The sequence below is a fragment of the Myotis davidii genome, unplaced genomic scaffold (genome assembly GCF_000327345.1).
Source record: "Myotis davidii unplaced genomic scaffold, ASM32734v1 scaffold544, whole genome shotgun sequence".
Classification (NCBI taxonomy): domain Eukaryota; kingdom Metazoa; phylum Chordata; class Mammalia; order Chiroptera; family Vespertilionidae; genus Myotis; species Myotis davidii.
Genome location: NW_006297018.1, coordinates 210,832 through 219,827, shown reverse-complemented (window position 1 = coordinate 219,827; position 8,996 = coordinate 210,832). Strand labels below are relative to the sequence as shown.

Genomic DNA, 8,996 nt, shown 5'->3' with positions numbered 1-8,996 from the left:
AGACACGTGGAGTTAAGTTTCTGAATCATAAATGTATTTAGATGCGCCTTATCTAATTACAATTACACAGCTGTAACTTTCTTCTTTCAGTCAGCATGCCTATCTGAGTTTCCATCTCTGTATCGCTCTAACAGATCTTTCTGAAACAACTTTCACCATCTTATGGAAGTACTTCCTTTCAAAGATGATTGTTAAGTCCAGGGAGTTCTAGATTATGTATTCCCTATTTCCCAATTGAAGTTCTGTCCAAGATACTGTTTCCTAGCATTGTGGTGTGTTTTGGCGGGTTGAGTGGGAACATTCATTTGCTTTCTGAAGTGACAGTGGACATGTAAGTGCAAGATAGATCTGATAGTGAGGAGGAAGGGGAAAATCCAATAATAGATATAAATAGTAGCTACCTCTTCTTTCTTTTCTTTTTTTTTTTTTTTTGTCAACAGGTTGTAGCTACTTCTTATTGAACATCAACTGTGTATTGGCCTCTATGCCAGGGGCTTTGCATATTATTTTATTCCTCACAACAACACAAGGCAGGAGGTTGTTACTTACATTATATGGATGAGGAAACTGAGACTCCATGCTTATTGGATATTTGTTCATAGGAGGTTTTAGATATAAAAAAATTTGAATGGGTTTAGATTCTCAGAATATCATGGATCTAGGAAATCACTTCTCAACTTATTTATGATTTTTTATATGACTCTTTTATGTTTAGAATTTTCGCCTGGATCAGAATTTACAAATGTTCTGACTGCAATACAACTTTGCTAAGCAATGTTCCTACACTCTTTACAGTGGAACAGCAGAAGTTAAGAGGATATATTTGGAGTCAAGCTGCCTGGATTTGAATTCTGACTATGCCACTTATCTGCTGTGAGACCTTGGGCAAGTCATTTAACTTTGTTGTACTCCTCTAATTTTCTGTTCTACAAAATGGGTTGATCACAGCACCCACCTCATTGAATTGTGCTAAGGATTGGATGAGGTGATCTGGGCAACACTCTCAGAACTGTGCTTGAAATGTTTTAGCAACATGTTAATGTCAGTTATTATTATTATTTTTAATGTTAGTCACAATTTTGGTTCTTCATTTCCTTACAAGTTACTGGCATGTCCCTTCTTCAAATGTAAATGTGAAGGGAAAAAAAATTAAAACACGTCTCAAAGAACTGAATGCTCACTCGCGAACATAGCCCATACAGCATCTTCATTATGTGAAGAAGGACTACAGAGAGTTTGTGGTCCTAGGGGGCCCCTCAACCTCAGACATATCTGATTAGCTAGATTATCTGGTTGAGCTTCTGAGAGTAGTGGAAGCAATAGGAGTGTTCAGGGCCATTTCATTGCTTTTGTTAAATGGAATAAAACTTGACTAATAGCCTATGACAATAAGTCAGTCAAACTGAGACTTGACTAAGAGGCTGGTCATAGTAATGTAGCAAGAAAAACGAGCAAGACATTTGAATGGCAATATTGTGTGGGTGGGAGGCTTGTTTTTAAGTAACTGATGTTATAACTTTATTGCACTATTATTTCAGTCAAGAGAAATATCTGTGTAACAAACTAAGACAGCGCTCTAAAACAATATATGCTCACTGTTCTTTTTCCTCTATTACTTTCACCCCCCTCCCTTTCTTTCCTCCGGACTTCCCTCTCTTCCTCGCTCCTGCTCCCTCCACCATTTTTCTTTTCTTGTTGAAAGTCAGCTCTTCTACATTTGTGATAGCCATTGAAACAACCTTGGTAACCTATGTATTATAGGCCGTTGCAAAAGTGTAGGTTTGTTTCTGTCTGCCACAGAGTTAAAGAGACATTCCTGTCAGCACTGATTCGTAAAAAAAAATGTACGGTGGGTAAATTGTCTGAACACATTAAATCAATGCTAGTAACAAGTATAGAATTGCGGAGAAAGTTTGGGCTAAAACAGCTAGACATAACAAAGGAACTTTAAAAAAATGACAAGTTGACTGTAGTCTTCACTTCTTCATGATCTTTGTTTTTGTGAATCTGTACTGACTTGTTGCAACCACCATTACTGTAATACTGGAATGGTAGACAAAGGAAAACAGAGCATGATTATTCAGTGTGCTCAGGGATTTCTTAAACACCCCTGCCTTCTCCTCAGGATAAAAGTCAGCAAACTCAACCCTGAGCATTTTCACAGGAAAGGAATAAAACAAATTAAAAACCTAACAAGAAGAAAAATACCACTTAACGTGTGTTTTTATTGCCACTTCCTCTCTGATGATGGGTTCACCTCACAGCTTTGCACTGGTTAGAGAGTATTTTTAAATGAATTAGGGAGAGTCAGGAACAATGAAATGTCAGGGTAAATTCTTAATATCAGAAATAATTATTGTCCTACCTTCAACTGTTCACAATCCATAATTTCTTTCTTTCCCAGTCATCTTAAGAGCCTGTGATCTTATTTTTCTCAGAAATCCTGAAGGATGTACTTATTGCTATAGTTATAATTAAGTTGTATACCTTTCATGTGGCCCCTTTTTTTTGGCCAAGACATTCTGAGTTAAAATCCTGTCTACTCACAGAGATTATAAACTCCTTGAAGGCCGGACCATATCTTTTACTGATTTTATCCATGTGCTAGTCTCCTATTTACAATAATAGGTTCTCAATAGGTAGTTGATGTCTGAGTGATAGTAGATAGGCAGATCCTCTTTTCCATGTGTCTTGGTACAACAACAGCGGGACAGGTGTCTACTTTCCAGGGTCTGTGTGGTTGGCATTTACTGGACTTTTCTGTTGTCCACTAAAGGGGGACAAGATGCCAGCTCCCCTGTCTGATCCAACCTTCCCTTGTCCTAGACATGCAATGTTCCCATACACAGAACTAATCACAATTGGAGCAATTCCAAGTTTGTTTCCCTCAGGAGTCCATGAGAAATTACTCTCTTGTCTATAAATTCTCAATGGATTTACAACTTTGCCTTGCTTATACTGGTGGCTTGGTAGGGGTGGGAATAAGGACATGAGAATGAATGAAGAATTAGCTCTTTGGGTTGCTATCTCATCTCCTCCCCACTTTCCTGCAGCCAAATCCAGGGAAGCGAAAAAGAGGCAGACAGAACTTGAGGGTTAAACCTTATTTTCACAATAAATGAGGCTCTCTGAAGGTCTCAAAGTGTTGTCTCTGTCTATAGAAAAGAAAAAAAAAGTGGAGAGGCAGCTACATCTCCTTTTAATCTCCACTTGGAAATAGAATTAAAGTACTATCACTGGCTTCAACCTATGAATATCATCGGAACAATTTTCCAGACTCTCGCTTTTTAATTTGAAAGCCAATCTTTTAGTGGGAATGTTCAATCACAACATATAGGTAACAAATAAGCAAACAGACAAGGCTGAATTTATCACTGAGTGTTCAGGTCATCTGCTAACCGTTCCAGGTATCTGATTCCAAAGCAAACATATCATATAGCTATTAGGATTCCCTAGAGGCATTTAAGCGAAGTGAAAGGGCAAGCAATGATCTGTGCAGATTGCCACTGCAGTCAAAGTCACTAAAATTTCTGGAGGGGGGAATTTCATTTGGCTACTTTTGCATTAAATTATTCATTAGGGTTTTTTTTTCTTCGTGAAATTTTATGGAGGTGACAATTATTTAACTGGATTTACAGATAAAACTAATAATTACAGTAATTACTACTGTCTCCCTGATTGCCACTGGGTCTTGTTTTTTCTGGGACAGTGTCCAGCCTCATGGATCTGATATGAGTCTCTTCCAGCTCCTGTGAGTACCTCAGTTTCTTTGTACCAGGGTGATATGAAATTATTGGTTTATTGAATATTAACATTTTTTATGCATCAAAACAGTGTTATTGCTAGTGTTGGTAGCAATTTATTCAAAAGAATTCTCTAATTCTCTGGAAAAATACCTAGAATATTAACTGCTTTATGAAGTGAAAGATTCTTCATCTACACTCCAATAGGTAAACTTTGTGTGTATTTGGTGGATATAGGGAGTGGAAAGGGACATTTGACCTATAAGAGGTATTACGTTAGAAGAGCTTGTATAACTTAAAGTTTGTGTGACCCATCCTTTTTTATTCCCTTGTTTGTTATGTAGACTAGTGCATAGGCAACCTGGATAATTTTGCATTTTATACAGAAAAAAATCAGAATTATTAATTATTGTGATGTGTGCTATAGTTGGGTACAGTTTTCTTAATCAAAACATGAAACAAAAACCATTCTCTTGTGCTATATTTATTGAAAATTATTTGGCTTTATAAGTATATTATTTCCAATACAGAAGTAACAGTCCAGAAAATAAAGCACTATATTTTATGACTATACTATCCCATCTTGCTCAGAGCATCGTTTATCTTTAGAATATCTTGTGTGTCCACAGGACTATCTGTATACATACACATGTTCCTTAGGCTCACATCTAGATGACAGATTAAATTCATGCCACCAGGTAGATTTTAATGAAATACCAAGTAGCTACTGGATAATTACTGGTAGATATCCTTATATGATTGATTAATTTTTATTTCATTTATTTAACAATTTTTTACTGTTATATTTGAGATTCATTTGTTACAGTTTGCATGCTCTTCCTTCCCTAAAGTTTTAGCGACAGTGTTTAAAAATGTTTACATTTGTGTGTGTGTGTGTATGTTCAAGCTAGACACCAGCTACTGATTATTGTGCTATCTCTAAATCTATACACCAGACCTCAGGAAATCTCTAAGAAAATGCATCCTTGCACTTCTTAGGGGAATATAATAAAGAACTCTCTCTACAATTCTTGGGCATTTTGGTATTTTTTTTTCAACATCAAATCCATTCCAATTAAGTTGGATTCCCCAAATTCGCTTGATCATAAGCAGTACCCAGGATGCTTTAAAAACTGCATGTATTCAGGACTCTCCTTTAGAGATTGTGATTCCTTACCTGTAGGACTGTGCTCAGGTGTGTGTATTTTTAACAGTCTCATCCTATGAGATTCTTAGGCTTATACAGGTTTGAAAACTGCTACTGAACGAACACTAAAGTCAGTATATGCTCAGAAATAAGGTGTTTGTGCAGAATTGAGCTGATTGAGTTAGCTTCAGTAATTTTTAAGTTAAAAAGGTAAACATTCTACCTATGTTATAAAATTGTGGGAATTTTTTTTTTTCCTTTTGGCATTTGCAAAACCGTAACTTCCTAGAGGGCTATCCAATGACTGACTGTATCAGGATCTCTAAGACCATGTACCCCTGATTCTCCTTAAAGTTACTGAAGATGAAACAGTCTCAGACTCGTGGCTAAAATGACTGAGTTCACTCAGTCACCGCCTCATGGTCCACGTACCCGGCAGAAACAGATTCACAGGACGTTTTCAGTGTCATCTGATAGCGTTCAGACTCAGTTTACCATTGAGCTCATGGACACGATCTGGGAGATGAGTTTGCAAAAGTTTTAATCACTTGTGAAAATTTAGAATTATCATGGCGAAGGGTGGAAATGACTCTGTCTTCACGGGCGACCCCGTGAATATGGAACTGCTGTTCTTCTCTCTCCTGGGCACTCTATTGTGAAACAATGGCCCAGCTTGTTTTTCTGGCCCGAGTTCAGCACAGCCTAGCCCACGTGGACAGAGGCTACACCGACTTCCTTAAAGCACACACAGAAAGGTTGACTGGATGTTTTTCCCTCAATTTTCGCAATTTTATTAGTCTTTAATAAGCATTTCCTCAGAGCGTGGCGGTTTCTGAAAGTTTTAAAATCATTTTTACTAGCGACTTCCAAGGCACACCTGTGTGGTAAGTCTGTGTTTTCAGCCGTGTTTTTACAGGACATGTGTGACCCAAAATACAAACAGGCTCTAAACCACAGGGAGGGAAACAAATAGATCTTTGGTGAGGGAAGGAGGGGACTTGCCTGCATGTTCCCGTTGGGCATTATGTAAGCTGTGTAAGTGATGTGGTTCCGGCGCGCAGGTGCTTTAGTTTCATTGTCTCCGTAAAGACGGCTTCCTCATAAATATGATTTATGGTAAGTTTGGGAAGGCAACTTCTCCAGCTGAGTGAAAATGAAGGCATAGCTTAAAAACAAAACTAAACAACCACGACAATCTTCTAAAACAACTACTGTGTAGTTCTAGTTGTTGGGAATAAACTCAGCAATGGGAGTTGTCTGTTCAGACATATGACAAATTAGTATAATGATATAATGACTCGTGTACATTTTTTCTTTGCACGGAGGGTATTTAATGGGCTGAAATGTAAGCTTATGATTAAGATCTAAGACATTTTATTAATAACTTTCTGATTCTTCACCCCACTCCTAGAAGCAGTTCTTTCCATTCGGCCTCTTAGAGCTCTCACAGAAACTAACAATTCCAATTCCAAATGAGGTTAGAATATTTCATTATTTACCCCTTCTCTATCTCAAAACCTTCTCCAATCACGTATTCATGTCATTTTATTGGGCATTTGAAAACTTACATTTAAAGACCTAATAATCCCCTCTATTCTTTCTTCTCTTTTACCAGACTTCAGATACATAACTGTGAGGAAATGAAGCTATTAATACCAAATTAATAAAGAACATATGCATATAATGTAGCTTTGCTAGTAAAATTTATAAGCTTATAAAAGCATACAATCCTCTCCCCTCCAATCAACATTTAAATTAATTGGTAGCAATTCCTTGCTCATTAAAAAATATTTTCAATAGGAAGCAATATTTTGAAAAATGGAAGGGAAGGCTCAAGTCACAAAGAGATTTGTTAAATTATTTTTATTTTTATACAGTTATATTTCTACTTTATTTTTATGCTTATTATTATTTTAATGAAATTGTAGTGTGATTTTTTGTGACATTAAAAGTTGAATTTATTTCTGCCTTTGTTGGACTGAATTTAAAGTTGCTTCTTATGCTATAAATTTTATATGTAAAGTAATAAAACATCTAGTCTAGCAAATGTCAGCCTAAGTGAATAAAAAATTCTCCAATATAAGGAATTGATGAAAATAGAAAATATGTATTTATAGTGTCATCTTAATTTAGAAAATTGACTTCTTTTATCAAAGCAAAAATAAAAATTTATATTTAGAAAAATATATTTTCTTTTTTCCTTTTCACTGAGTCCACGGATGAAAAGCAAGCAAAACATATTTCTGAGACACACAAAATTATGTGTATGTGTCTATACTTTTATATAATGTAAATATATGATATAATAGGTTTAACATTTTAAAAAAATATTTCAGCTCAACTGTACATACTACCATGTATATTAGTATATTTTTATTTACTTTGTACTGAAAATATTTTTGTTTCACACATTATTAAAATGCTTTATATTTATTTCAAATCATGGATTTCAAAAGGATACAATAAAAAGTAAATATATTTCAGTAATTATTATATTGGACAACTTTTGAGGTGATTGTGTAACATAGATAATTACACCTAAAAAAACGAAGACTAAACTAAAATTTCTTAAGTCAAGTTTGTTGAAACTTTTATAGACTACATAGGGGCAGAATCATTCCATGATAACTTTTAGATCAAGTGTATTGCACTGAGATCAATTATTTTTTGGTGTTGCTGTTTCTGTTTTAAAAATTGTTGGTCATCACCATTATTATTAAAAAATTGACATTCCTAATACATTATCTTTTTATAGGACTTTCCTTGTACACCAATAGGGGATCCTGCGTGCAGGTGACCTATCCTATTGCAAAAACCTTGTCATAGGCAGAATGGTCTGGGATCTGACAGGTTTTGACTCATGACTTAGGTCTCACTATTTTGCAATTTCTTTTGTGGCAGAATGTTCAAACTTATTGCTTAACAGTAAACAATATTTTTTCTGTGCAATTGAATGGGTGAAAGGAAAATAGAAGCAAACTATCTTATGCAAAATTGACGATTTCACTGGAACTAGGATTAGCTTTCATTTTATCTTTTAAAACTCTTCATTACACAGCGAGGGAAAGGATTTTAGCTGTAAAATAATGATTTCTCCTAATATAAGGCATCATTCAAGAATGACAACAATAAAGATGTAATTAGCTATCCTTGTAGTCAAGTTTACCACACATCCCAGGAGTAAATATATTTATATTTTTCAGTATCTTTGAAACTCAGGTCCAGTTGTGAGAGTCAATTGCTCAGGAAAATCTTTAGAGTGAGTGATCATATCCTGGGGCAAGAGGGTCAGGCTTAGTTAACTCACGTGAAGTAATAAGCCTGACCGAATGAATTCAAAGTAGTAACCACGTATTCAAGGAACACAGAATGGAAAGTGTCACTGAGACCAATCTGGTAGCAGTGATTCCATACATGCATATCAAGGCATTACCCCAGAAAGAAACACACAACACCCTTCCAAAAATTCTCTCTCAAGGCATGCACATGCAAACAAAGAGAAATCCAAGACTCACAGTTCATTTGAATTCACAGGGGAAAATTTTCAGGATGAATGTTGCTTTGACGTTGTCTTACTGATGCTGAGGGAAGCCAAACCTGTTTTTAATTGCAAAGCCAAATGGTTTATGCATGGACTCTGCCATGCCTGTGAGAACATGTTGCTTTTATAGCCCCCTCCCCCTTCAGGAACACGAGACGAGGCTTGCCAACACTGTGTTTGAGCATGGCCACATTTGAAATGAGAAATCTTGCAGGTATTTTTAAAGGGGGAGGTGTCAATCTGTCAGAGATGTCACTATAAGTGGATCTATCTGCTTATCTGTTACCACTTGCTAATTATGGATTCGGGAGATAATTGTCATAAATCTTGCCACAAAATGTGCAATAAAATGTATTTTCTGGGAGTAGAGGCTGATGTGTGATGAGGAAGAAGCTAGAATAAGGGCTCATGATCAACAGATCACAAAGCCTGTGCTGTAGAGCTTTTCACTGTTTAATATTCCAATGAATACACATATTGTTGCATGTGTCAGGTTGCTTCAGGCAACATTGCTGGCATTCCATTATAGGAATGGTGAGTGTACACAGAGCAGAGTCTGTAGAGA

At 36.1% G+C, this 8,996-nt stretch overlaps 1 long non-coding RNA gene across 1 annotated transcript; it reads right to left on the bottom strand.

Annotated features, from left to right (window-relative positions):
* Nucleotides 1-5,890: 5,890 nt before the first annotated feature.
* On the bottom strand, nt 5,891-8,514 carry LOC107184485. Its single transcript, XR_001515329.1, has 3 exons — nt 8,406-8,514; nt 6,459-6,520; nt 5,891-6,033 (listed from the first exon to the last, which is right to left on the bottom strand). It is a non-coding gene; the product is annotated as an uncharacterized LOC107184485 (long non-coding RNA).
* Between the last annotated feature and the right edge of the window lie 482 nt (nt 8,515-8,996).